At 35.8% G+C, this 26,228-nt stretch overlaps 1 protein-coding gene and 1 pseudogene across 1 annotated transcript in view; one reads left to right on the forward strand and one right to left on the reverse strand.

Moving 5' to 3' along the window:
- Galnt13 (polypeptide N-acetylgalactosaminyltransferase 13) overlaps positions 1-26,228 on the forward strand; it is a 629,326-nt gene that overhangs the window by 119,869 nt on the left and 483,229 nt on the right. The gene's annotated exons all lie outside the window — the stretch shown is intronic.
- LOC116902610 lies at positions 261-368 on the reverse strand (annotated as a pseudogene).

Raw genomic sequence — 26,228 nt, forward strand, 5'->3', positions numbered from 1 at the left:
CTGGTAGTCATCTCAGACTAGCACCCTGTCCCAGCACCGTGGCATTTGTCTGGTGATCAGCTCAGGTTCACTCCTTGCTTGGGTCCACCCAAGTGAAAGTGTCCCCTCTTAGACTCACTCCTGTCTGGTGCCTGCATTCCAAAGGTGAAAAGCGGGGAGGGTGTTGACTTCTAGTCTCTGGCTCGTTCTATGCCCTGGGAACCTTTCGGTGCCTGCTCAGTGCTATGCTAGTTGACATCTCAGACTCACTTTTTTCAGGGAATGTTAAGCTACTATTCATTCAGATATTCACAGGTCAGAACACGGAGGTTAGGCATAGCCTTTCCTCTCTGTACATGACACACAGCCACATCTGCAGCACCTGCCCTAGGGGCAGGGTAAAGAATATTTTCGTATACATCTCTTTCCAAAATGTGTCCCTTGTTGAAGAGAGTGATAAGGGGAAAACACTATTATCTGGGTAATAGCTTTGTGATAACCAGCATTTTATGTAGTACTTATGGCTCAAACTCTTAAAGTCCCAAATCACTGAAAGGTTGTATTCACTTGTTGGTTTATTATTTATTTTTGCAATGCTATAGGGTGAATTAGGACCCCATAAACAACAAGGAATACTCTACCTCCAAGCTCTATCTGCAGACAAAATTGAATTTATTTTTTATTAAAATATTATTATCTATATTTATATTTTTGTTATAGCTATGTTTTACTTTTTTGTGATTATGCTACAGTAACATCATTTTTGCCTATTTTTAACCGTTTTAGTGTACAGGTAACGTTAACACAGTTTTAATGATATGAATTTTATATTAACCAGGCTAAACATCACTTTTTGTTATGTAAAATTTTACATTTAAATAAGCATATGAATTTCTTTGTGATCAAAGCTTATTAGTCCAATATATATCCTTAAAAGGAGCTACTTCTGCTAAAATAAAATGACAGAAATTAGAAGTTTAGGTATATCTGACAGATAAGAAAATATGGTTAATATCCTTGGTGTTGTGTGGTATTATCAAAGTTATATCTGTTTATTAATAAATGGTCATTTTAAAAGACTGAACCCCCAGTGAACATGATTGTTTGGGGGGAGGGTGGTAATTGGGGGAGGATGGGGAGGGGAACACCCATACAGAAGGGGAGGGGGAGGGGTTAAGGGGGTGTTGGACGTGAAACCAGGAAGGGGAATAACAATCGAAATGTAAATAAGAAATACTCAAGTTAATAAAGATGGAAAAAAATAAAAATTAAAAAAATAAGAAATACTCAAGTTAATAAAGATAAAAAAATCTAACTTCTATGTTATTCACAGATTTTACTCATTAAAATCAAATAACTTTCTTTTGTATTTTATCATTAGCTACATTATCGATGGTGTTCTAGATTTTTTGAATTGGTAGTAACCATTTTCAAATGAGACTTTACAAAAGGCCAGAGGCCTTTTGTGTTTCTATGTTAGTGGCTCACATTGCTGTAGAAAGCTATATGACATTTAGAACAATATTAAAGTGTTAAAATTAAAAACAAAATCATTTGTAAACACCTCTATGTTTGTAGATCACAGAGTTATTAGTGTAAGAAGCAAGTAAGACCTGGCTGGAGGGGAAAGTGCAGGAGGGAAGCCTGGCATTCAATGAAAATGTTCTTTCTCTGCAATTACCAATTTGCTAGTGACAGTTACAAGTTTGAAAACCAGGCAGGACCTCATGTTCTCCTGTTCTTTAGAGCTCACTCAGCCTGCACAACCCTGCTACTGTAATAAGGATCTATCTGAGCCTTCAGTTTATCTTACTGAAGGACAACACCTTTTTATACAAGTGATGAGTACAGATCAAAGCTAGTCCCAAATGTCCCATGCCCTAAATTATCCACTATGTGAGCAGACTTTGGATTATAATAATATCCTATGATTGTTACTTGTGATTAGGTTGGAGTATGTTGCTGAAAGTATTGCTTTGGGATTAGTTCCTTGGAGGAGTAGATTTCAAAACCTACCTTATTTAAGGTTCTGAGATGCTTCAACCTCTCCTCTAGCCCACGATCAGATGTAGTAGAGAAAGAAGGTTAATAGGGAAAGAGGTTTGTAGACCTGTTTGGAAAGTTTGGATAGTTCCTTGAGGTGATTTCATTCTTTTTAGGACACTAATAGTCCATTTTAATAGCAAATTCCAAACATGAATCGGTAGTGGTGGTGCAATCCAGCAGAAACAGCAAAGCTCCACTAATCAGATGGAGCTAGAATTAACTGGAATACCTCGAGTTTTTGGGTTTTTCTTTTTTTTTTTTTGAAATATTTCTGTCTATGAAGGGAAGACACCTGAAGACCAGTGAAGACCAGTGAAGAAGTGAGTCCAGTAAAGACCAGCAAAGATCAACAAAGAAGCAAATATTGCATGGAGTACCAGTGCAAGAGCCTCCTATTTCTGTTTGCAGAGTTCCATTTATATTATTTCTAACCATCATGTGCCCTGTCAAGTGTCTGTTTTCAGAAAAACATCAGATGTCTTCTCAAAAGACAGATTCCAGAAAAAACATCCCCACTTCAGTTCCAAAATATTTTTTTTCTCTTGTTGAGATAGGATATCATTCTGTAATGTTGTAGCCTAGAACTTACTTTGTAGCCCAAGCTACTCTGAAACTTATGACAATCTTCTCCTCAACCTCCCAGTGCTGGGGTTAGAGGCAAGAGCTACTGTTCTTGCCTGACTTTGAATTAATAACAAAGGATTTTACTTCGTAGAGGCTAATTTAATTATATAGACCTTCAAACACATGGCATGAACTTTTCTAAAACAGAGTTCTCCTTGAGGCTTTGAAGTTATAAGGTGGTATTCCTTGAGGTGATTCTGTGGCAAGGATCTCTTAGTGGCTTCAACATTTACAGCTCCCATTATGAAGAAAACAAGATACTCATTCTATAACACAAGTAGGAGGATGTGTAACTTATGTGAGCTTTCAAAGGATGCTAAATTTCAGTATGAAAAATGGCGTGATTTCCATCTTCAATTTCTGTAAATGTCCCCAAACAACTCTTTCTTTTTTTTTTCTTTTTTTTTTTTTTTTTTTTTGGGCTGGGGACCAAACCCAGGACCTTGCGCTTGCTAGGCAAGTGCTCTACCACTGAGCTAAATCCCCAACCCCCAAACAACTCTTTCTTGAGGAGAGCAAAAGCAAAAGTTCATGTCCGAGGCCAGCTTTGCTTATAGTTAGACCAAAAAAAATTAAACAGTTGCAATAAAATCTGCAGCTGAGTCATAGTAGAGCTAAGCTGTGTCCAGTCTTTTGATCGGAAGAAAATTTGAAGATATTAAAAGAAAAAATGCACAATATGCAAATTTCATGGGATAATCTGCATAGTCCTTTTCATTTCTAAGCATGATATCCCTGATTTTTTGAAACATTATTTTATGGATATTTATTATTTGTAATACTTGATATGATTTTATGTGACACAGTTCCTCAGGGCAAAGGAAGTGAAGTTTCAGGAGCTTGTGTTGTAGGAAAATGTGTGACAGAAGCTTGCTCACATCGAAACAGACTAAGAAACAGAGTGTAATGAGGATGAGGCAGAACTAATACACAGCCAAGGATATATTTTCAATAACCTACCTCTTCTAGCTAGACTTCAATTTCTGGAAATTTCAAAACCTCTCAAAACAGGGCCACCTGCTAGAGCGTAAATGTTTAAACACGCAAATCTGAGAAGGATATTTCATATTCAGAGCATAACACTGTTTCATAAACAATGGATATCTTTAAAACCATCAGTTGTGTGTTTAGATGGCTTGGAAGATTTACATTTTAAATTGATTATGTGACAGCTGGAGATGGATTGCTTGGGTATAAAATTTGAAGAAGCTACTTAAAATGGGGAATCTACTGAAATAGTCTGGGTCAGAAATGTGAGCTAATATTACCATATTAGTCTTAGACAGAAATTAAGTTATGGCTATATTGAGCAGATAATTTATGGTACTTGATACTTAGTTGGCAGACAGAAATTGAAAGACAAAATTAATCTTATATTCCTTTCAGTTGTCTGGTTTATTGATATTTCTTGAGTTATATAATAAAATAGTAGAGGCCAGTTTTACTAGAAACTGGTGTAGATGTTTGACCTGAGTTACATGTTGGACAGTGAGATAGAAATATCCAGTAGTTAGGTCCACAAATTGGTTATTTTTGAATGCCATAAAAATAACATATACTAGATGCCTCTAGAAAGAGAAATTTATGATCTTGTAGGTATAGATATTAATTTAATTATTTGTGAATTCGTATCTACAAAACTCTTTTTCAAATTATGAAATCTTTCTTTATTGTTCTTGCACACACACACATACACACACACACAAACTTACACACTCACTCCTAATTATATAAATGCACCCTGGTCAGGCTGTATATGTTTTCAGAGCTGATACATTGGTAGTAGACAGTCATTTGATAGTCATTTGATGTTCTCTTCCATGGAAGAGTATTTCTTCTGCCCTCACCATTAGTTGCTTATATTTCGTTGTGTAGCACTGAGCCTCTTGAGATTTCTCCATTTGTGTGAGTATTGTTGTTGTGCTTGTTTGGGAAGTCATGTTTAAGTAGTCATGTTGATGAAAATAATGAGTTGAAAACAGGATCTTGTAACAAACACCTTGACCTTATGGTTTTTAAAAGCTTTATGTTTTCTCTTCTGTACTGATCCCTAATCCATATGCACAAGAGTTCTGTTCTAGATGTTTGCTTTGTGACTGAGCTCCACAACTCTGCATTATGATTAACTGCTGTAGTAATTTCCCACACCAGTAAGACTGTATAAAAACACACAATTTAGCTATTATAATTATAAACTATGAGCCTAGCATGGGCAGATTTAGCAATATAACAACTTATTCCCTAGCTATGAGACCCTGTGCTACTTTCAGTTTCTCCTGGCCATGTGGTACTGCTCATCATGGCTTTCTCCTCCTCTTCTTTTCTCTTATCTCTCATCCTTTCTGGTCCTCCTCTCCTATTTGCCCCCATTCTCAATGGTCTCACATCCCACCTTTTCCCTCAACTACCCAATCACAGACTTTGGCTTTTATTGACCAGTTAAAATGGGGAGAAGTTTCAGATGAAATCACCTAAATATGTGATCGACTGATTATTGGGGACCACCACTCTTAAGGAAGCAGGATTAACATCAAATTTCAAATAGCATCAAGACAACACACAACATTTCCCCTTTGTTTGTCTAATTAAAAAGGCTCTTTCTCTGAAATATAAATTGAGCACAACCATAACAATTATGTAAATTATATAGTATGATATACACTTAACATCTAGTCCATCATATTTGTCAATTTAGATACAATACTCTAATATCTATCCTAATTTAAAGACTTTATAATTCTGGGCCGGAATTACATTGATTTTAACTTGTATTACTATCTGAAATCCTTCCTTTAGAATCTGGAAATTTTTCTTTAATACTAAATACCTTAAGTTCAATTATGAGATTATAACTAGTTGTCAACCCTGCAGAGATCTGAGAAGGGATCAAATATTACCTGAATACCTGAATATGTAGAAAGCACAAAAGCATAGCTCTCACAATGATACAATTTGTAGGGATAGCTGACTGACTGTTCAATCTGCTAATTTCTTACACCATTGGAGCATCTGTCTTCAGCCTTCTTGCCTAGAACCATCTGACAATCCTTAATGATACCGGAATTATGAAGGACTAGCTTACCATCTCTTGGCAGAGCTTAGCGGTCTATTATCCCATATCTGCCCTTTTATAGGTAGTGTTTTTGTCTACAGATGAATTATGGCAATTTTTGCTAAGTAACTACTTTGCATTGATTGAAGCAACTCTGCCTGAAGGGTAATGATGTGTAATATCTTCCTTGAAGATGGACATACTATCAGGAGCACACATGCCTTGCAGTCAATTTACCTTTAGTAATGAAACAATATTAAATGCCATATATATCATAACTGAATTGTCAAACATTGATTCTCATGTATTTATTCTTTGTATAGTCTTGAAAACACTTACAATTAACTAATTAGAGTCTAATATGACCATGAGTTTCATTATCTGACTATTGATCTGCATCACTTAAATCCTAACAGTTGGTAGTAGCAGATTTTATAAGGACTAGGTCTAAGCTTTTGTATTCTTAAATGAGCTACATAGGCACAATGCCTACATAAGAGTAACAATATTTATTTTAAATTTTGTTTCAATATACAAATTTTATACCAACAAAAACCTTAAACGTATATCAATGTACATTCTGTACAAATGTAAGAAATTCAATTTCTTATCAAATATAAAGATTTTTATCAATGTAAGATAATGGCTATGCAATACTTGAAGGCTAAATTTAATATTCTTTTCTATTTGTCTATTTCTTTCATTTCTGTGATATTCCTCTACACTTCCCTTTTCTTTATCTAAGAAAGAAGGAAAGGAAACGTAGAAATCTCTGAGATGATATTCTCTAGATCTTTCCATGTCTAAAGCTACAGCATTTGTAAATTATCCCTTAAATGACAACACATCTATAATTCATAAAATAACCAGATTCATCCATGGCAACCTAATGGACTGGGGCAATGATCTTTTGCTTGCTTCTAACTGAATTGTGGTGAAGAATTCCTTTCTGGGGGCTCTGAGGGAAATAGGAAAATTGGCTTTGTGGCTAGCTGGCATCATTTGCTGTCCAGTCTCTATGTGCCAAGAAAATTCATGGCTCAGTTGCAGTCCTGACAATAACAGTCAGAAAGACTGGATGGGTGAGCTACCTGTTCTAGAAATGGCCAGCAAGCACGTTTTAGAGGAAACAGCTTTGATGTAGTTGAGGTAGAATCAAGCAAGGCGCTGGAATATAAGGTCCCAGAATCTCAGCATCCAAGAGTATGAATTTTATCAGGGCTATTTTTCTCCTCTTCGATTCTGCAATATATAAATTTTACAAGCAACACATAGTTCTGTAAAGACATTCACATGGAATGCACAGGGTAAACATTAGTTAAGAAAGATCAATAAGGAAAGAAAACTACCTTTCTTTAGAGGTTAGTTTGATCACACAATCAAAATATAACCTAAATTTTCATTCATGTCATCTTAAAGGATGGTATGTAAGAATAAGTCAGGATAATTTTGTACCCAATAAGAATTATTGGCTGTATATAAACATTTAAATCTTAGTCTGTTCCAGAGCTGTCTCTGTTTACAGAGACGTGTGTGTGTGTGTGTGTGTCTGTGTGTTTGTGTGTGTGTGTATCACCTCTTTTGTTGATCTTGTCAATCTCTTACTTTTTGTTCTCAGTCAAGGTCTTCAGTGGTTGTGTCTCTTTGCCATGTCTAATTTTTATCAACTTGGAAGGAATCCATAGCTTTTCTTTTTATGTGGAAATACAGGCTGAACCTTTCTCCCATTGTATTATATTCCCTGTTTTATTTTTTTATTCCAGTGTTCTAACATCTTTAAAATAAACAGGCTGCTTTAGTTTAGCAGTTTTTCTCATCTAATGTATTTTAGGAGCCATAGTTTTTTGTTCATTGGCATTTAATAATTTTAAGGTTAATAAAGGATTAGGTAATCTATCTCTGGGGCTCTTTGTTTGCCCCCTTGGTTTGTTAAGTATACTTACAGTGTGTTAAGCATTTTATAGTATGATTCTAGCTCTCTACAATTATTTGTCCTATAGTATTATGTGATGTGTTTGTAACATGTTTTAAAGATATTGGCCAGCAATTTGCTATAATAATTTCCAACCCCAATACACCCATATAAGAAACACACAATCCGTTATTATAATTATAAACTATATACCTAAATTAGACACATCTATTGCTAAACTAACTTATTTCCCACTATAATACCCTTTGCTACTTACAGTTTCTCCTGACCAAATAGTTCTGTTCCATCATGGCTTTCTCCTTCTCTTCTTCTATCCTCTCTATCTTTCCTTCTTGTCCTCCTTTTCTACCTGCCTCCACTCTCAAAGATTTCACATCCTACCTTTCCCTTCCACTGACAATCACAGGTTCTAGTTTTTATTAACCAGTTAAAATGAAAAAAGAAAGGTTCAAATGAGATCACCTAAATACATGATCGACTATTTGTTTGGGACAACCTCTCTTAAGAAAACACAGATGCTCCCAGCCAACCATTGGACAGAGAATGAGGTCCCCAAGTGGAGGAGTTAGAGAAAGGACTGAAGAAGCTCAAGGGGTTTGAAACCCCATAGGAAGCGCAACAATATCAACCAACCAGATAGTTCAGAGCTCCCTGGGCCTAGATCACCAACCAAAGAGTACAGATGGAGTGATCCATGGCTCAGCTGCATATGTAGCAGAAGATGACATTGTAGGGTATCAATGGGAGAAGAGGCCCTTGGTCCTGTGAAGGCTCAATGCACCAGTATAGGGGAATACCAGAGTAGGGAGGAGGTAGGGAGTGGTTGGTTGGTGGGGGAGAACCTTCATAGAAGGTCGGAGGGATGGGTAATGTTATAGGGGGTTTCTGGAGGGGAAACTGGGAAAGGGGATAACATTTGAAATGTTAAAAATTAAAATATCCAATAAAAAGAACAATAAAAAGAAAACAAAATTAACATCAAAGCTTCAAACATTAGTACAACCCACAACAATTGACTTTTTTCTATAACATTCTTCTTGCTGCGTGGTAAGGTTTGCATAGAATATGAGATTATAAGGACATTTAGAAGTCTGGGATTATTTTGGTTTAGTTACATGGCAGTTGTTGGTTCTCTTCCATCATTCATGGCTTCACTAGCCCTGGGTGCTTTTGCTAGGTTTCCAGTATTAGGTATGATATCCTTCTTGTAGAGAGACTCTTAAGTCCAATTAGAGAAGTCTTAATTACCATGAAGATATTTTTACCATGAAACTGGAGAGCCTGTTATTTCTGTAACCACAGAGTATCTGAGGTTAGGGTTTGTTGCTTTTCTTCAACTATCCCCAAAGTGCTGGCATCTTAGAACTATAAGTTCAGTGTAGGGCCTTGCCTTTTTTTGGGTGGCTAGTATAGGATGGGGAGTTTTCCTTACTTAGAAATAGTCAAACATTAACTTACCTGAGAAACATCAAATAAATATATGTTGCTAATCTTCGTATGGCAAGATACCATATACTTATAGCTAAAGGTAATAAAATAATCTTATTGAAGGTTACAAATAATACACTCTTCCCTGTATAATACTAAAAATTATCATAGAATAATTCACTTCTTTTGCTTATTAAAATACTTTGACCAAATCAATTTAGGGGAGCATTATTAATTACCCCCCCTTCTTAATTTTGTTTTGTTGTGTTTTTAATTTTGTTAGAGAAATCAATTTGGTTAGCCTGATAAATTCCTATTCTAATAATTTTGCTAATATTTTTGCAGCCCAATCCCTTACAATTTTGTTCTAGTTTTCTAGTTGACTTTATGTTTTACGGATTTCCTCAGCATTTTCTAAAATGACAGCATTGTTCTGTCATTTTTCTATAGTGCAGTGCATGGTACCGTGAGAGTTGAAACAATTTGTTATGGACATAGACAAGCCTGCATAACACTGAAAACAAACAGAAAGGAGAGTGGCTGAAACATATCCCGTTTTTGAAAGAAAAGGGTGGAAATACCTCTAGCTCTAGGAATAGGTTGTAGGAAGTACCAGAATTGTAAGGATTCTGGCAATTCTAGACTCAGAGTCACGTTTCAGATTTGGGCTTAATCAGAACAAGTAAGAATACATATCAGAAAAATCTTCCAGAAGCGAAACTGACAAACTTCAAATAATAAGCAAGAAACAAGGAGAGATAAAGAACACGATGAGAGACCTCTGAAGTACTCAAAGGTCATTCTTGAAATTAGGAGGAGAACAGATCCTGGAGAAAACCTTCTATTGTCCACCCTAAGCACAGGATGCTAGTAAAGCTATTTGAAGTCTGTATAGTCAGAGAAACTTTGGTAAAAAGAAAAATCCCAAACTTTGCTCAATTGTTGTGTCGATGAATTCAAACCCTAGAACTAGCCAAAGGACAGCCACTCATTTAAGGGCACAAAAACTATTTACTCAGTCTCTAATGTTCCTCACAAGAGACTCAGCTTCAAAGAAATTTTATGAACTGTAAAAAAATGGCAATGAAAGAAAATAGAAATATTGCCAAGATAAAAAGAATTCAACCAAGCTAAATATTAGACCTACATAACTGAACTATCAGACAGAATATTTAAACGATTATTGAAATTGTTAAAACAAATGAAAAAGTGGCCAATATACATTTCCAGAGGCTATTGTAGTAGGGAGCCAAAACCATAAAAATAGATCAAATGGCAAAGCCAGCAGGGAAGACTATAATAGCAGAAGTCAGGGTGCATTTACTAGTATGCTTCATATGGGAGAAGGAAATAAGTGTGTGCTTGGATGTAAATTGACAGGATTAAAGATCAAAGAAGAAATGTAAGCCCAAGCTCACACAAATTACATCAGAGCAAAAAGATGTATCTTTTATGATCTCAGAGAAAATTGTGTTTCACATCTCTGATTTGAACCTGAAATATGGTGAAACAGCAAACAGAGCTAAAGCACTGTTTGGAGAAATAAAAGCAAAGAACAGTACCAAGTGAATATAGAAATATTAATGAGAATTTAATGAGAAACCCTCCATAAAAGCCTAAAGCACAGATTAAAATAGCTAAAAAAATAAATAAATACATTCATAACACTATAAAGGTAAATTCTATTTAATCCACTAAAAGCCAAAGGCAGAAAGAAAGTTTGCAGATGTCTAGGGGAGAAAATACAAATACATGAAGAAGAAATGAATTAAGTCAGAAGAAATGTGATATCATAAAAGTGATTAAATAAATTCTAGGCAGAGTTGTATATTGTTCAATAAAGAATACATCAAAGCAGAAATAAAAGTGACTGATATTTTTGCTAAACGTGGAAAAATGTATTAAATTAGTAAAATTATTTATCATAAATGTTCAGTGGAGATTTATTGTCAGTATTAGTGTTAGTATTACTAATATGTATGAGCATTTTTGACTTTGTGCATGTTTCTTTATATGTGGTGACCGTGGAGGGAGAAAGAAATTGTTGGATCCTATGGGACTGGAGTTACAAATAGTGGTGAGCCTCCATGTGAGTACTGGGACTTGAACCTCAGTTCTCAGGAAGACTAGCCAGTGCTTCTTAACTACTGAGCTATCTCTCTAGTCTCCCTCCCTTTTGAATTATTTTTATTTTATATAAATTAATGCTTTGCCTCCATGTATGTCTGTCTATATGAGGGTGTCAAATCCCCTGCAACAGGAGTTATAGACAATTATGAACTGCTACGTGCGTACTGGGAATTGAACCTGGATCCTCTGGAAGAGAAGCCAGTGCTCTTAACTGCTGAGCTATCTCTCCAGCCCTCAATGGAGATTTTTAAAGGTCATGAATAAGATATCAGAAAAAAATTGCATGTATACACAAAAAGAAATAAATGTTACTGAGAATTAATCAAAGAGCAAAAATAAAAAAGAAATTCTTTTTCTTTTATTGGTAATTTCACAAAGAATTATCTAAGCAAAATATGAGGACTGAAAATGGTACTTGCCACCAAGCCTAACTAACTGAATTCTATGACCGTGATGAACATCTTGGGGGAAAAAATGCTGATTCTGAAAGGAGACCACACCAAAGACTGGATGCTACAGTCCTACTTAGGCGGGAGAAGAAAATGATCTTCAAGAAGTAGAGGGAGAGTGGGATCTGGGAGGGAGAGAGGATGGAGAGGAGAAAGGGGGGGCAATTCAGAGACGGGAAGAGATGGAGAAGTACAGAGGATCAGGAATTTGAAAAACGGTGTGTAGCCATGGGGGAGTGCGAACTGGGGATAGCCATTAGAATGTCCCAGATGACAGGGACCCAAGAGGTTCCCAGGAATCAACGGGGGACATTAGTGGGGAAACCCAACAAAGGAGAGATAGAACCTGTAGAGACCATAGCTAGTGGATAGACATGGACTCCATTGAGAGATGGGACCACCAACCCACCTCAAAAATATTAATCCAGAATTGCTCCTGTCAAAAGGAAATGCAGGAAAAAAGAGTGGAGCCAGGTCTGAAGGAAAGGCTATCCAGAGACTGCTGTACCTAGGGGTCCATCCCGTATGCAGACACCAAACCCAGAAAAAATTGCTGATGCTAAGAACCTGTTCACAGGCTTCTGTTATAGCTGTATCCTGAGAGATTCTGTGAAAGCCTGACAAAAACAGAAGCTCATAGCCAATTGTTGGACTGAGCACAGGGACTCCAATGGAGGAGTTAGAGAAAGGAATGAAGGAGCTGAAGAGGTTTGCAACCCCATAGAAAGACCAACAGTACCAACCAACCAGACTCCCAAAGCTCCCAGGGACTAAACTACCAACCAAAGAGTACACGTGGGAGAATCCATAGCTCTAGCTGGATATGTAGCAGTGGATTGCCATGTTGGGCATCACAGTGAGGGGGTCATGTGGAGGCTGAATGACCCAGGTTAAGGGAATGATAGAGTGGTGAGGTAGGTGGGGAATAATCTCATAGAGTCAGGGGGAAGTGGGGGAGATTAGGGTGCTGTGGGGTGGAAACTGGGAAGGGCGATAACATTTGAAATATAAATAAATAAAATAACCAATAAAAAAGAAAAATGCTGATTCTGGCAATTTATCTTGCCTACAATATACGAGAGAGAGAGAGAGAGAGAGAGAGAGAGAGAGAGAGAGAGAGAGAGAGAGAGAGAGAGAGAGAGAGAGAGAGAGCAAGCTGAAAAGTAAAATGAAGAAAGAATGGGAAGTTCAGAAGTATTAAACTCAAAGGAAACAGTAATTGCCATATATTAAAACTTTAATTCAAATACTGAATATAAACTGGGTTTAGGAGAACAATTGCATTCAAGCTTAATTCTGAAAGAAGACATCCTTGATCCAACAAGAATGTTAATAACCATGTTTGTAACAAGGCACATTTAAAATATATAAAGAAAAATTGAAACAATTTAAAAGGTAATAATGTGGCTATCTATGATTGCTATTAAGCATTGTAAGACCTCTGTGATTAAAAAGATAAATAGCAAATTCCTAAGGTTGAATAAAATTTAAGCAAAGCAATCACCCAAGTTGGCAATATATGACATTAGGTTACTAAAAATTAAAGTTAATATTTGGTGAAAAGTATTCAAATTAATAAACTTTTAGGGAGGTTGGCCAAGAAAAGGATCAAGGTGGTAGAAATGACAAAAGTCAAAAAGGAAAATATAGTAGCCCAAGAAGTAGTCTATTGAAATATCATCTAACCTAAGCAGCCAGAGAATATGCACTCTTCATATCACATGGAATAGTCATTATCAAATTGACTCTTGCATTACAGAATGAAGTTTAATATACTCAAAAGTGTTAAAAATCAGATCAAAGGAAATATGTTCTCTAGTAAATAGGAATAAATTAATAGGACTTCTGGAATAGCCTCAGATATTTAGCTACTCAATCCATTTCTGTGTGATCAATAGAATCATCAAGATTTGGAAATTAAATTTGAAAGTATATAATGCTAACAGATAGGCAGGTAAATTATCTATTAAGGGGAAATCCATAGTGTAGAATTTTGTTAGAAATAAAAGAACAACTCAAAGAATATGTCTACCTTTTCCTCGCAGTACATACGAGAAGTGAATTAGATCTTGGACAATAGGAAGAAGAAAATAGTATGTATAAAGATGGCCACTCAAGGAGCAAAATCAATGGAATGAAGATCTAATATTTGACTGAAAACACTTAAACCCAGTAACCTGAAGGAGATTCACCAATAAATAAGAAAAGATTCTAGAAATATCCTAAATATAAAAGAATAAATAGTACCCTAAGCTGTACAGCCCACTGAAATGCAATTTGTATAATATTAATGCAAAATATTCTCACATCACTAGCAAATGCAGGTATATTAAAATCAGTGTAAGTCTTATCTGTTATATATTTAGTCATATATTGTATGACTAAGTACTTTAAAATTGATGACCTATTTTGAAATGTAGTATTTGAAATTATAAATCATTTTGGACTAAATTTAAGCGGGTTTATACTAGTTATTATTTCTGTCTCATTATTAATTCCTGAACAAATTATTGGAACATGGATATCTGACACTCATTTTTAAAAAGTAATTTGCATAAATAGATTTGTCATTGAAATACATCATAGTAAAAGAAAAATATTCTACTATGCCATTCTCTAGTAAAATCTGGAATATATGTTTTTAAAATTTTATTGTCATATTATAAATATGAATTAAACATTTAGTCATGGGAAATAGGGAAATAATTCCTTTGGACATTAAGGTTTCTCTGACATTGTGGCTCTGAAATATGTCTCTGTTTTAAGATTTACTTTACCATTTAATGATTTATATTTATTTATGTGAATTGTGGCTTTTGAGTATCCCTGGACCTGGATGTACAGGGGTTGTAAATTGCCTGAATGGAATCCTGGTCTTCTGGAAGATCAGTAAGTCTTGACTACTGAGGAATCTTTCCAGTTTAAAGTCTAGTTTCTTTTAATATAATGATGTTTTTGATGTTGTTGTTCCAGCATTTTTTTAAACTTATTTCGAGTGAAATAGAGTAGACTTGTTGTAAAGAATCATTTATTACGGACATACTACCTTCTTTTATTTGTGCAGCTTGCCTATGTAAGTTTAGAGATCTTACTGCAGCAGTACTGATTTCCCTACAGTCCTTAATGTGCAAAGTGTGAATATTTTATGTCATTTTCCTTTTGTTAAAATTTGTCGTCTCTGACACTAGCAAAATTAACCCTTTGGAAGATCCAATATTGTTTAAAGTCTTACAATGTGGACCACAATTTCTGCATATAAGATGTTATAAGTAGCTATAATAAATAGTTATAATAAATGCTGTTGTAACTTCATTTGTCAAGAGCTTGCATAGTTTGCAGGAGGTCCCCAATTTGTTCCCCATATTGCTCCTTGCCTGTAACTTGATGACTGAAAATTATGAATAGGAGGATCTTCAAGAAGTTAAAGCCTCCCTCCACCCATATTTCATATATCTTTAATAAACAATATGTCTATAAATTGAGGGGAGTGCAGAGGGGAAACTAGGGACAACATTTGAAATGTAAACAAATAAAATAACCAATAAAAAGTTGTATGGATATGTGTGTAGGTGTGCACATGCACATTTTTCACACAATTTATACATTCAATTATATAAGTATTTATTTTCAGATACAATGTCACATGTGGCTTCTTTGAACTCTAAAACTCAACAAATGTTTCACATCTACCTTCTTTCAACTCTAAAGACCAACAAACATTTGAACTATAATTCAGTATGAAGAGGACACAATATCGCATAAGAATTTAGAATAACTCATTCTGAGACTTCACAGACTAATTAGTTCTAATTAGTAATATTCAAGAAGTTTTATAAGATACATGTAACACTTTCATTCTACCCAGGATGTGTGCAGTAGATTGTAATTAGAATGTAGTTCTTTTTTTAAAGAACTACATGGTATGGTAGTTTGAAAAAAATAGCCCCATATGCCCATGAGGAATGACACTATTAGGAGGTGTGGCCTTGGAGGAGTAGATGTGGCTGTGTTGGAGGAGATGCAGGATTAGGTGTTGGGCATTGTGGTTACGTTAGTCTCAGGAGATACTCTGAACTTTGTACTTTGTGTTAGAGTTTCCACTACTAGGCTCACCATGACCAAGGTGACTCTTATAAGGGACAACGTTCAATTGGTGCTGGCTTACAGGTTCTAAGGTTTATTATATTATCGTCATTTTTGGGAAGCATGAAACCATCCAGGCAGGCTTGGGGCTAGAGGGGCTGAGAGTTCTACATCTTATTCTGAAGGCAAACAAGAGAAGGAGCCATTCCATGCAGCTAGGAGAAGTCTCAAAACCCATCCACACAGTGACACACTTCCTCTGACAAGGCCATACCTACTCAAATAAGGCCACACTTCCTAATATTCCATTCCATGGGCAAAGCATGTTAAACTATCACATACTTTTAAGCAAATTTGATAATGTTATGAATCATGGGGACTTTTGAAGTTGGACTAAATGCATTTTGCAATATGGTATAGTTACAAGCCTATGGGGGATAGGGAGTGGAATGTGCTGCTTTGAAAGAAAATGATCTCCATAGGCTCATTGGAAATGACGTTATTAGGAGATATGCCTTGGAGTAGGAGTGGCTTTGCTGGGAGATGTGCTTGACTAAGGGGTGGGCTTTATTGTCTCAGAAGCTCAAACCAATTCACTTGCTAGCTGATGATCCAGATGAAGATCTTAGCTCCTTCTCTAGCACCATCCAGTCTTACATGCTGTCATATTTCCCGACATAATGATAGTGGACTGAACCTCTGAAACTGTAAGCCAGCCCCAATCAAATCTTTTCCCATATAAGATTTGCCATGGTCCTGGTGTTTCTTCACAGCAATAAAATTCTAAGACACATGGATTAAATGATTTAAGAAAATAGATTTTAGAGTAACTGTATATATTTAAAATATTTATTAATACTATTATTGACATAAATATGTATTGGCAAAATTTAGTAAATCAGAAGTAGTTGATATGTAACCTCACTATTATAATCTATCCAAGTAATACAGTTTTAAATATGTCTTTCATTGAAAAGAATTTTATATAACATATTTGGATCATGTTTTCATCTCATTTTGTTCTATAAATTAGGATCATCTCAAGATTATCCTCTCATGAAGCAGAATGATGATCACAGGTTATCTACTCACATTTTATGTTTGTGTGTAATAAGAGTGTGGTCCTCATAAATTTTGATATAAATATTGACTGTGTTTGTTAACCGTTTGTGATGGATTGAAAGAGCCTCTTTGGTGGACCTGTTTGGAAACGATTAGCAGTTTGACCTTTTAGGAGAAGGGGTGTCACTGTGGTCTTAATTTGAGCTTTCCAAAGACTAGCTTCATTCCTAGTGTCTTTCTCCATTTTTTCATCATAGGTTCTTATCTATTTCTGCTGCCATGCCTTTACTCTGTTGTCATGGACTATAAAACCAGGAAACTTTAAGTCCAATTAAATATTATCTTTTATATGTGTTTCCTTTTACATACTGTTTTTCACAGCAATAGAAAACGTAAGACAGTTTTTATCATTTAAAACATACAGGAGTTATTTTTATAAGTAACTTAAGGTGACTTAATGCACCATGTGTCTCTTTTGGTTGCATTCTTCAAGATAATGAGTCTAAATTAAAATATAAGCTGTTTTTTCCTGTGGAGCATATGCCATAGGGAGTGACCAAATTATGTGAAGTAGAGGTTCACCCATTTCCTAAGTACATTCCCAATGATAAAACTTTTTATACAACTCATTTCTTAAAAAATTGCAGATGGTAAAATACTCCTTAATGTATTTTGAAGAATAAATGATCTGCATGAGTGTTTTTGAAGAAAATGTTAAATTTTTAAAGTACCATAGAGATTTCTGGATTGATTACTGAGTGCTTTTGATAGCTTGCATTTTCTAGAATTTCATATGTGTTATTCATTTTTTCTGAGACCATTTAGACAAAAGGTATTAATTGTCAACTCATCTATATATTTTTTCATTGAATAATGGTTTCTTTAATGTCTGTTAGACACTGTCTGGATGTTGGTGATACCAACATTTTTTTGACATTAAAAGTTCAAGATATGCATATATGCAAAACACAAAATGTCAAATCAACAAGGTTATTTTAATCATTACAGACTAAAGCAAATCTCTAAGCATTTTTCAGATGCCTCATAGGCACTGGCATTTTAGTGCACTGATTAGCCAATATTTTTTATTGAGAGGCAGTATAAATGAATGAGTAGAAGTACATGTTCTCATTTATTTAGCTATCTAGTCAAAGTTTATATAAATAATTTTTACTGTTTTATTCATTGTCCTCATCTGTAAATACTGATAATAGTATTAATTCTCTTTGAGGAAGAATTAATGAGGTGATACCTATAAGTCTTTGAATGATCCTTTACAAAAGCTAGTGACCAATATTTGTTATTATCTGAAAATTGCTTGTCATGATATGATTTATTCTGTGAGAATAAAATTTCCTCTTTTTAAGTATCCGAATGGTTAACTGAACATATTTCACTTTTAATGAAAATTAATGGATTGAAACAATCATGAATTCATCAACAATGTATAGGAACAAATTTGCATAAATAAAACTTTAATTTTAAATTGATAAATTAATATATTTGTTCTCTGTTTTTGGCTCTACCTTTTCCATTGTTATTTAGACAGTATTAAAATTCTCTGTTTAATAACATGTTGATTTTGAAAAGGACATCTTTATAAAAGCAGTACTTCTATAGAAAAGTGCTGCTATGAAACTTTATCAATAAAAAAGTAAAGTCATATAAAAGTTTAGAATTGTAGCAAAGGCATGGGGTTATACTGGCTTGCTTTGGCTGGCTGTGAAGAATAGGACACAATTATAAGCTAAACTATACACTTTAGATAGACTGATATTGTAAATTCAGTGGTTATCTTGTTCTTTGGTATAAAAATCTTTATTTTATAGATTTCTGAGCCTCTGAAGGTCACATAGAATATGGTTTCTTTTATAACTGAATAGAATTTATCTAAGCAATCTTAAATGGAGAGTTCTTTCAATTTTTTTTAGAATATGTTGTGCTTGCTTTAACAATAACTACATTATTACTTTCATGCCTTGTTTCTGAAAAGTTTAGTCATTAATCTCTCTCTTTTCCTCTCATTTTCCCTCCATCCCTTTGTTCTCCCCCTCTAACCTTCCCTCTTCTAACCCTTCTCTGAGAGAGTCATCCCTTGATAGATTTATATATTGTATGTTTTTCACAGCTGTCCTGTTGTGTATGTTTATCTTGGAAAATGATCTGTGAATTTCTTTCTGGAAAAATGTTAGAACAGGATCAATCATGATCATTGTGAGCACTTCATGTTTAAAAATGAGGATAGAATATGCCATGAATTAATTGACAGACATTATCTGGACAGCCTTAATCTACTGAAAAATGAGTTCAGTATTCATTCAGCATAACTTTTTTTGGAAATATGTATTTTCAGAAGGTTTAAGAATTTGGAGATACTTTTTCAGTGTTTTTGATGATAAGATACATTTTTTTCCATTGGGTGTGGTACCACCTGTCTTTATTTCCAGCACTTGGGAGGTAGAGGAGGGCAGATCTCATTGAGTTTAAATTCTTCATCTGCACAGGACATAGTCAGTCTCAAACACACACACACACACACACACACACACACACACACACACAGAGAGAGAGAGAGAGAGAGAATTTTATGTAATTATGATAATAAATTGAAGGTTCTATATTTCTAAGGTTTTTAATGATTATATTAGTCATTGAAGAATTTTTATATGATTTGGTCGTGTTCACTTTTAAAAAATTTAAACCATCACCTCTACTTGTGCTACCCAAATATTCTTGAATGTTGATGTCTGACCTTCCACTGGAACATAGTCAATCTATCAGGGGCTACAATCTCAAAGAAAACTTCTTTTACCAGCACTATGTAAGCTTTCCAATGAGAATGAAGCTACCAGATCCACACTGGTTTGATTCCTTCATGTTTTGACTATAATTTGTGGTTTCTTCAGCACTAAGGTTTCTTGCTTTCAGTAGGGTAACCAAGAGCTTTGGCAATAGCTAGTCATGCTCATCTCCATTATGAATCCTTCCACTTCATTCAAATGATAGTGTCCTTTGCTAGACACAATCATTTTAGCTTCATGAAATCTCACACATTAAATGTTGTTCTTAATGAAGTATTGGGATCCAGTTCAGAAGTTCCTCTTCTATACCAGTGAATTTAAATGCATTTTCTCCTTTTTGTTCTATCAGGTCTTGTTGGGGTTCTTGGGCCATTTGAGTCTTGTACAGGGTGATACACAATGAACTTATTTCATTCTACATTTGATCATTCAGTTTCCTCAGAACCATTTGGTAAAAATGATCTATTTTTTCCAGTATTTATTGTTGTTCTTTTGGTCAAAAGTCATGTGGATGTAAGTGACATTTTATTTCTTTGAAAATCATTATACCATTCATTTAAATATATATGTTTTCAAATATCAATAGTAATATTTTCTTTGTTGTTCTATAATCTTCAACAGTAACATAAGAATAATTCTGTAGTATGAATTTTACCCTCTTAATAAGGATATGACTCTAAATTCATATTTTTAGAATTCATTTCAAGTCATAAAATGACTGACAGGATTGTTTTTTCTACATGTATAAGAAAGTAGATAGCAAGATGAAGAAAGAAAAGTTCTAAATATGGAAATCACCTATTTATATTTTAAAATTTCTTATGGGGTCACCCTCCTCCTCAGCTTCTTCCAGCTTTTCCCTAATTCAAATACAGAGTTCACCAGCTTTTGTCCGTTGGTTGGGTGTAAGTATCTACATCTGACTCTTTCATCTGCTTGTTGGGCCTCTCAGAGAGCAGCCATAATAGGCTCCTGTTTGTAAGCACACTATAGCATCAGTAATACCCTCAGGCCTTGGGGACATACCTTGAGCTGGATCTCAATTTGGGCCAGTCACTGAACCTCCTTTCCTTTGGTCTCTTCTCTATTTTTGTCCATGTAGTTCTTTTAGACAGAGGCAATTCTGGGTCACAGGTTTTGGCCATGAGATGGCAATTTTATCTTTCTACTTGATGCCTTGTCTTTCGACTGGAGATGTCTTTCTACTGCCTTTCTACATGTTCTCTCTCCCCACTGTTGGGCATTTCATTCAAGGTCCCTACCTCTGAATCCTGAGTGTCTCTCACCACCTAGGTCTCTGGTACCCTCCCAAGGTTGCCTATTTCTATTCTTTCTGTTGGCCCTCAGGGCTTCACTCCTTCCTGCCTCCCTCCTCCACAATATCTGATTATGTTCCTTATTTCCTCTCCCTGTCCACTATTCCACCCAGTTCCCTCCCTCCCTCAGCCCCTCCTCCCCATGATTGCTTAATTCTTCCTTCCAAGTGGGATTGAGTTGAGGCATCCTCACTTGAGTCTGTCAGCTTGTCTCAATAAACATAGACCCCAGAGATCTCTCAGATACTGAGCCACCAACCAGAAAGCATATACCAGCTGATATGAGGGCCCCCCCCCAGCACATATAGAATAGAGGACTATCTGGTCTGGCCTTATTGAGAGAAGATACACCTAACCCTCAAGAGACTTGGATGGATTGGGGACATCCTCTTAGAGATGAGGGGAAGAGAAATGGGATGAGGAACAGTTAGAGGGTAGACTGGGAGGGGGATTATGCCTGGAGTGTAAAAAAATTAATAATAATAATAATAATAATAATAATAATAATAATACATACTACTTATTTATTGAATTAATCTGTATACAAATGTTTGGGTGTTGGAATGAAACTTCTAATATACCCAGCAGCAGACCTTTATTTTGTGTTGAGATTCTCTATCATTGTTCTTTAAATATTTTATTGGTGCCTACTTTGTGTCTTTATCAGCCTGATGCCTCACTATATGGCTTTTTATCTCTTTTTTTTCATGTTTGCAAACATCAGGATACAAACCACTATGGGAAAGAGGTCCAGTGACAGGCAATTGAGTTAGACATAGCCTACACTGAAAAACATTAGTCCATGTTCTGCAAGTCTTACAGAAGTGTGAAGGATAGAATCGAGCCAGCTGGAGAGGTTAAGCACCTACAAAATCAACTTAGCTGAAGCCATGTTGGTTCACAGAGACTGAGCCTCCATCCAAAAATCATGCAGAGACTAGATCTATGTTCTCTATATATTTGTAGCAGATGTGCAGCTTTGTCTTCATGGGAGTCCCCTAAGTGAACTACCTCATTGAGTCTAACTGGGAGAGGATATGTTTAGGCCTACTATCATTGGATGTTGCAGGGTAGGGTGGTAGCCAAGAAGGTTTTCCCTTTCTCTGAGGAGAATGGAAGGAGGTACTGATGAAAGGAATAATAATAATAAAAATTAACAAGCAATACCATACCAAACCAACCAATCAACCAGTCAAACAAACAAACAAACAAACAAACAAACAAACAAGCTTGCCAAAGCACTATGGTTTCATTCTCTGCCTTTCCCCATGTCCTCATATAAGCTAAGCTTTAGTAAATTTAGGGAAATCAAATGTAATACTTAGAATTGGAATCATTTACCATAGATTTTAAAAAAATTGCATTTATACTCTGCATTTTATTTTACCTCATTACAAGTTTATATTGTTTTGGGCCTGTAAGCTTATGCAAAACAAATATTTTGATGGGCTGCAATAGTAGTGTAGATTTGTTATTCCAGATACTTGGAAGGATAACAACTACAAAGTCGCCTGCATTACTGAGTAGATTACATACCAGCCTAAATAATTTAGTGAGACTATTTTGTGTGGCAACTATTCCTGAGGGCAGGGACATAAACAGAAATATACCCAGACCAGATGAAGAGGCCAACGCTAGGATATCTCCAATGTCCATCTGAGATAATCAATTTTATTGGGGTTGTTTACAGAGTATGAATGAGGGGTTAAAACCTCAAAATGTCACCCAAAATTTATACAACATGGCTGATGGCTCATAAACAATGAAATCCTGGAGCTTACTACACAGCTCAGTGGCAGCTAAGTAGGCTGGAGAGATTTTCTTTCAGGACACTGATATGTTCTAAGTCTGTTCTAGGCAGTTTAACTTGTCTGATCCTCTGTTAGGTAGACCAGCTTGTCTAAGAATGGTCACAGCAATTTCTCCTGCTAATATAAGTTTGGGGTTGATTGTCCCTGGAAAGTGTGGTCAGTTTCAGTGATTTCTGTTGTTTACCTCTTTTACTTTATAAACTTTCCTGCAGGAAGAAATGCTTAACCTCACTTTTGAAAATGCTTTGTCTGGGGGCGTGGAGAGATGGCTCAGTGGTTAAGAGCACTGACTGCTCTTCCAGAGGTACTGAGTTCAATTCCCAGCAACCACATGGTGGCTCACAACCATCTGTCATGGGGATCCAATGCCCTCTTCTGGTGTCTGAAGACAGTGACAGTGAACCAACATACATGAAATAAATAAATCTTTTTAAAAAAAAGGAAGAAAATGCTTTGTCTTAAGTAGTTTCCTTTCAAATTCGAGGAAAATGCTATAGAACGGCCCTGCCTAACAATGTTTATCCTATGATCACTTGCACAAAGTAACAGTTTTACGTCATATTTATGTGGGTCTATTGTGTTTGAGGTACATCATATTTGCTTCTGGGAGAACTAAGTTATCAGTCTGGTAGGAAGTCATTGTGAAACTGTATAATTCCATGGAATTATACTTACTACCAGGAAATGGACCAAAGTAGCACACATTACAGAGTAAATCTGTAACATCAATTCATCCTTTTAAAGTACAAAGCAGAAGGTTTATGAGGAAGTTCCATTTGAACTCAGCTTAGGGCAGATAACTCAGTTCTTAATGAATTAGCCAAACCAGATCATAAATCATGTAATGTGTAGTGGGTTTGAGACGTGGTAACAGGGGACTTTAGAAGAAGCAAATAGCTTATATATAAACTCTATTGTGCTTTTGGCAGAGTGAGAGAGAAGGGACTGAAGTGACTCAGAACGACAACACTTTGTGGTTTGTGTATATAGCTCATCTCAGAAAGCAAAGGATGAGTTGATGAAATACTGTCAGCAAAAGAAATGACTAGGAAAGTATCATCCTTACATCTTTTATCCTGTGATATTGCATCTTTCATTCTGTGATGTTAACATTCTTCATTCTGTGATGTTGCTGCGTTACTTTGAAATATGAACACTTTCAAAATCTTATCACTAACTTTTTGTGAGGATTTTTCTCTACATACATGTATGACAGGCACAGATAAGGTTTCCATGAAAGAGTTAAATCAACAATTATTTGCCAGTCTTTTAGCTTTACACAAAAAAGTTTATTAGAGGAAAAATAGAAAAGTGTCAAACTGAATTAAAACTCATCTTGGTGGGTAAACACTAGAGACTGGTTCAGAAGAAATAATAAATGTGTGAGTAAAAATATTTGTTAAATATCTCTTCTGCATTCATAGAGATAAATCATTTAGTTTATTGTCAACAGGTCCAGTGGGAAGTGAAATTTACTTACATGAAGAGCATTGTAGCAAACATATGACCTCTAGATTTGTTAAAGGAGATAATGAGACATATCTAAGCTTGTTTGATATAAAAAGTTATATAGGAATAAGTTCGAATTAGTTTAGTAAAAATGTGTTTATTAATAAACCAGTGTGAATAACACGAGAAATGTGCATTAGAAACGCATAAGGCCTAAGATGGAGAAGAATTGAAAAACGTGAGAAAATATCAGACATTACATTGATACAAAGACCAAGTTCAATAGTATGAAAACTGATGTCTTGATTGAATGTGACCATCACATTGAATCTGTAGATTGCTTTCAGGAAGATGACCATTTTTTTCTATATTAGTCTTGCCTATCCTCGATCATGGGAGATCTTTCCATCTTCTCAGGTCTTTTTTGATTTCTTTCTTCAGGGACTTGAAGTTCTTATACAGAAATTTTACTTGCTTGCTCAGAGTCACAAGAAGATATTTTATATTATTTCTGACTGTTGCAGAGGGTGTCATTTCCCTAATTTTTTTCTCAGCTCTTTTATCCTTTGAGTAGAGAAAAGCTACTGATTTGTTAGAGTACTCCTCAGCCATAAAACATAACTTCATGAAATTTGCAGACAAATGGATGGAACTAGAAAATATACTGACAACAAGGTTAAAAAAATACTCACATCGTATGTACTCACAGATAACTGGATATTAGCCCAAAAGCTTAGAATGCCCATAATACAACTTACAGATCTTATGAATGTCAAGAGAAAGGAAGACCAAAGTGTGGCTGCCTCACTCCTATTTCAAAATAATCAAAGAATGTTGACAGTGGGAGGGACTTGGGAGGAAGAAAGGAGGGTGAGGCAAAAATGGGGGAGGGGCAGATTAAGGTTTGGGAGAAGACAGGGGCAAGCTATATAGAGTATCTTGAAATTGAACAGAGGTGTGCAGCAATGGGGGATGGGAAACTGGGGATGACCACCAGAAAGTCCAGGATGCCAGACAAACAGGAAACTCCCAGGACCCAAAGGCGGGGCGTGAAATTAGTTAAAATGCCCAATAAAAGAGAAAGGTAACCTGTAGAGACCATATCCAGAGGTTGGGCATGACCCCTGGTTGAGGAATGGAGCCACACACCCTTCTTGAAAAGGTTTTATCTAGAATTGCTCCTGTCTAAAGGAAATACAGGGACAGAGTGGAGCAGAGACTGAAGGAAAGACCATCCAGAGACTGCCCCACCTGGGATCCATCCCATATGGAGCCACCAAACCCAGACACTTGCTGGTGTCAAGAAGTGCTTGTTGACAGGAGTCTGATATGGATGTCTCCTGAGAGGCTCTGTTAGAGCCTTACCTATGCAGATGTGGATGCTTGCAGCTAAGCATTGGACTGAGTACAGGGAGGAAGAGTTAGGGGAAGGTCCATAGGATCTGAAGGGGTTTGCAAAACCGCAGGAAGAAGAACAATATGAACCAACCATAACGCCCCCCCCCCAGATCTCCGAGGGAAAAAACTATCAATCAAAGAATACACATGGAGGGACCTATGGCTCAGGTTAAATATGTAGCAGAGGATGTCCTTGACTAGCATCAATGGGAGGGGAAGCCCTGGGTTCTGTGAAGGCTTGATTCCCCAGAGTAGGGGAACGATAGGGCAGTGGGTCAGACATGGGTGGGTGGGTAGAGGAACACCCTCATGGAGGCATGGGGAGGTGGGGAGGATGGGGGATTTTGGGAGGGGAAACCTAGAAGGGGGATAACATTTGAAATGTAAATAAACAAAATAACCAATCAAAAAAAAGTGACCTTCACAAAATATGTAAACTTAGTGTTTTGAATTAGAAATTACAATATGAGAAACAACTCATTAATATTATTCTAGAGAAAATTACTTAAATGGCCCTTCTAAAGTACAGGGATATATTTTATACGAAAACTGAAAGTTTTAAGGTTAAGTATAATATAAATTTATACCAAGTATAATTAATTTTTTTTATTTTTTATTTTTACACTCCAGAATTTATTCACCTCCTGATCCACCACCTGACTGTTCA

Source organism: Rattus rattus, chromosome 5 (assembly GCF_011064425.1).
Source record: "Rattus rattus isolate New Zealand chromosome 5, Rrattus_CSIRO_v1, whole genome shotgun sequence".
Lineage (NCBI taxonomy): Eukaryota > Metazoa > Chordata > Mammalia > Rodentia > Muridae > Rattus > Rattus rattus.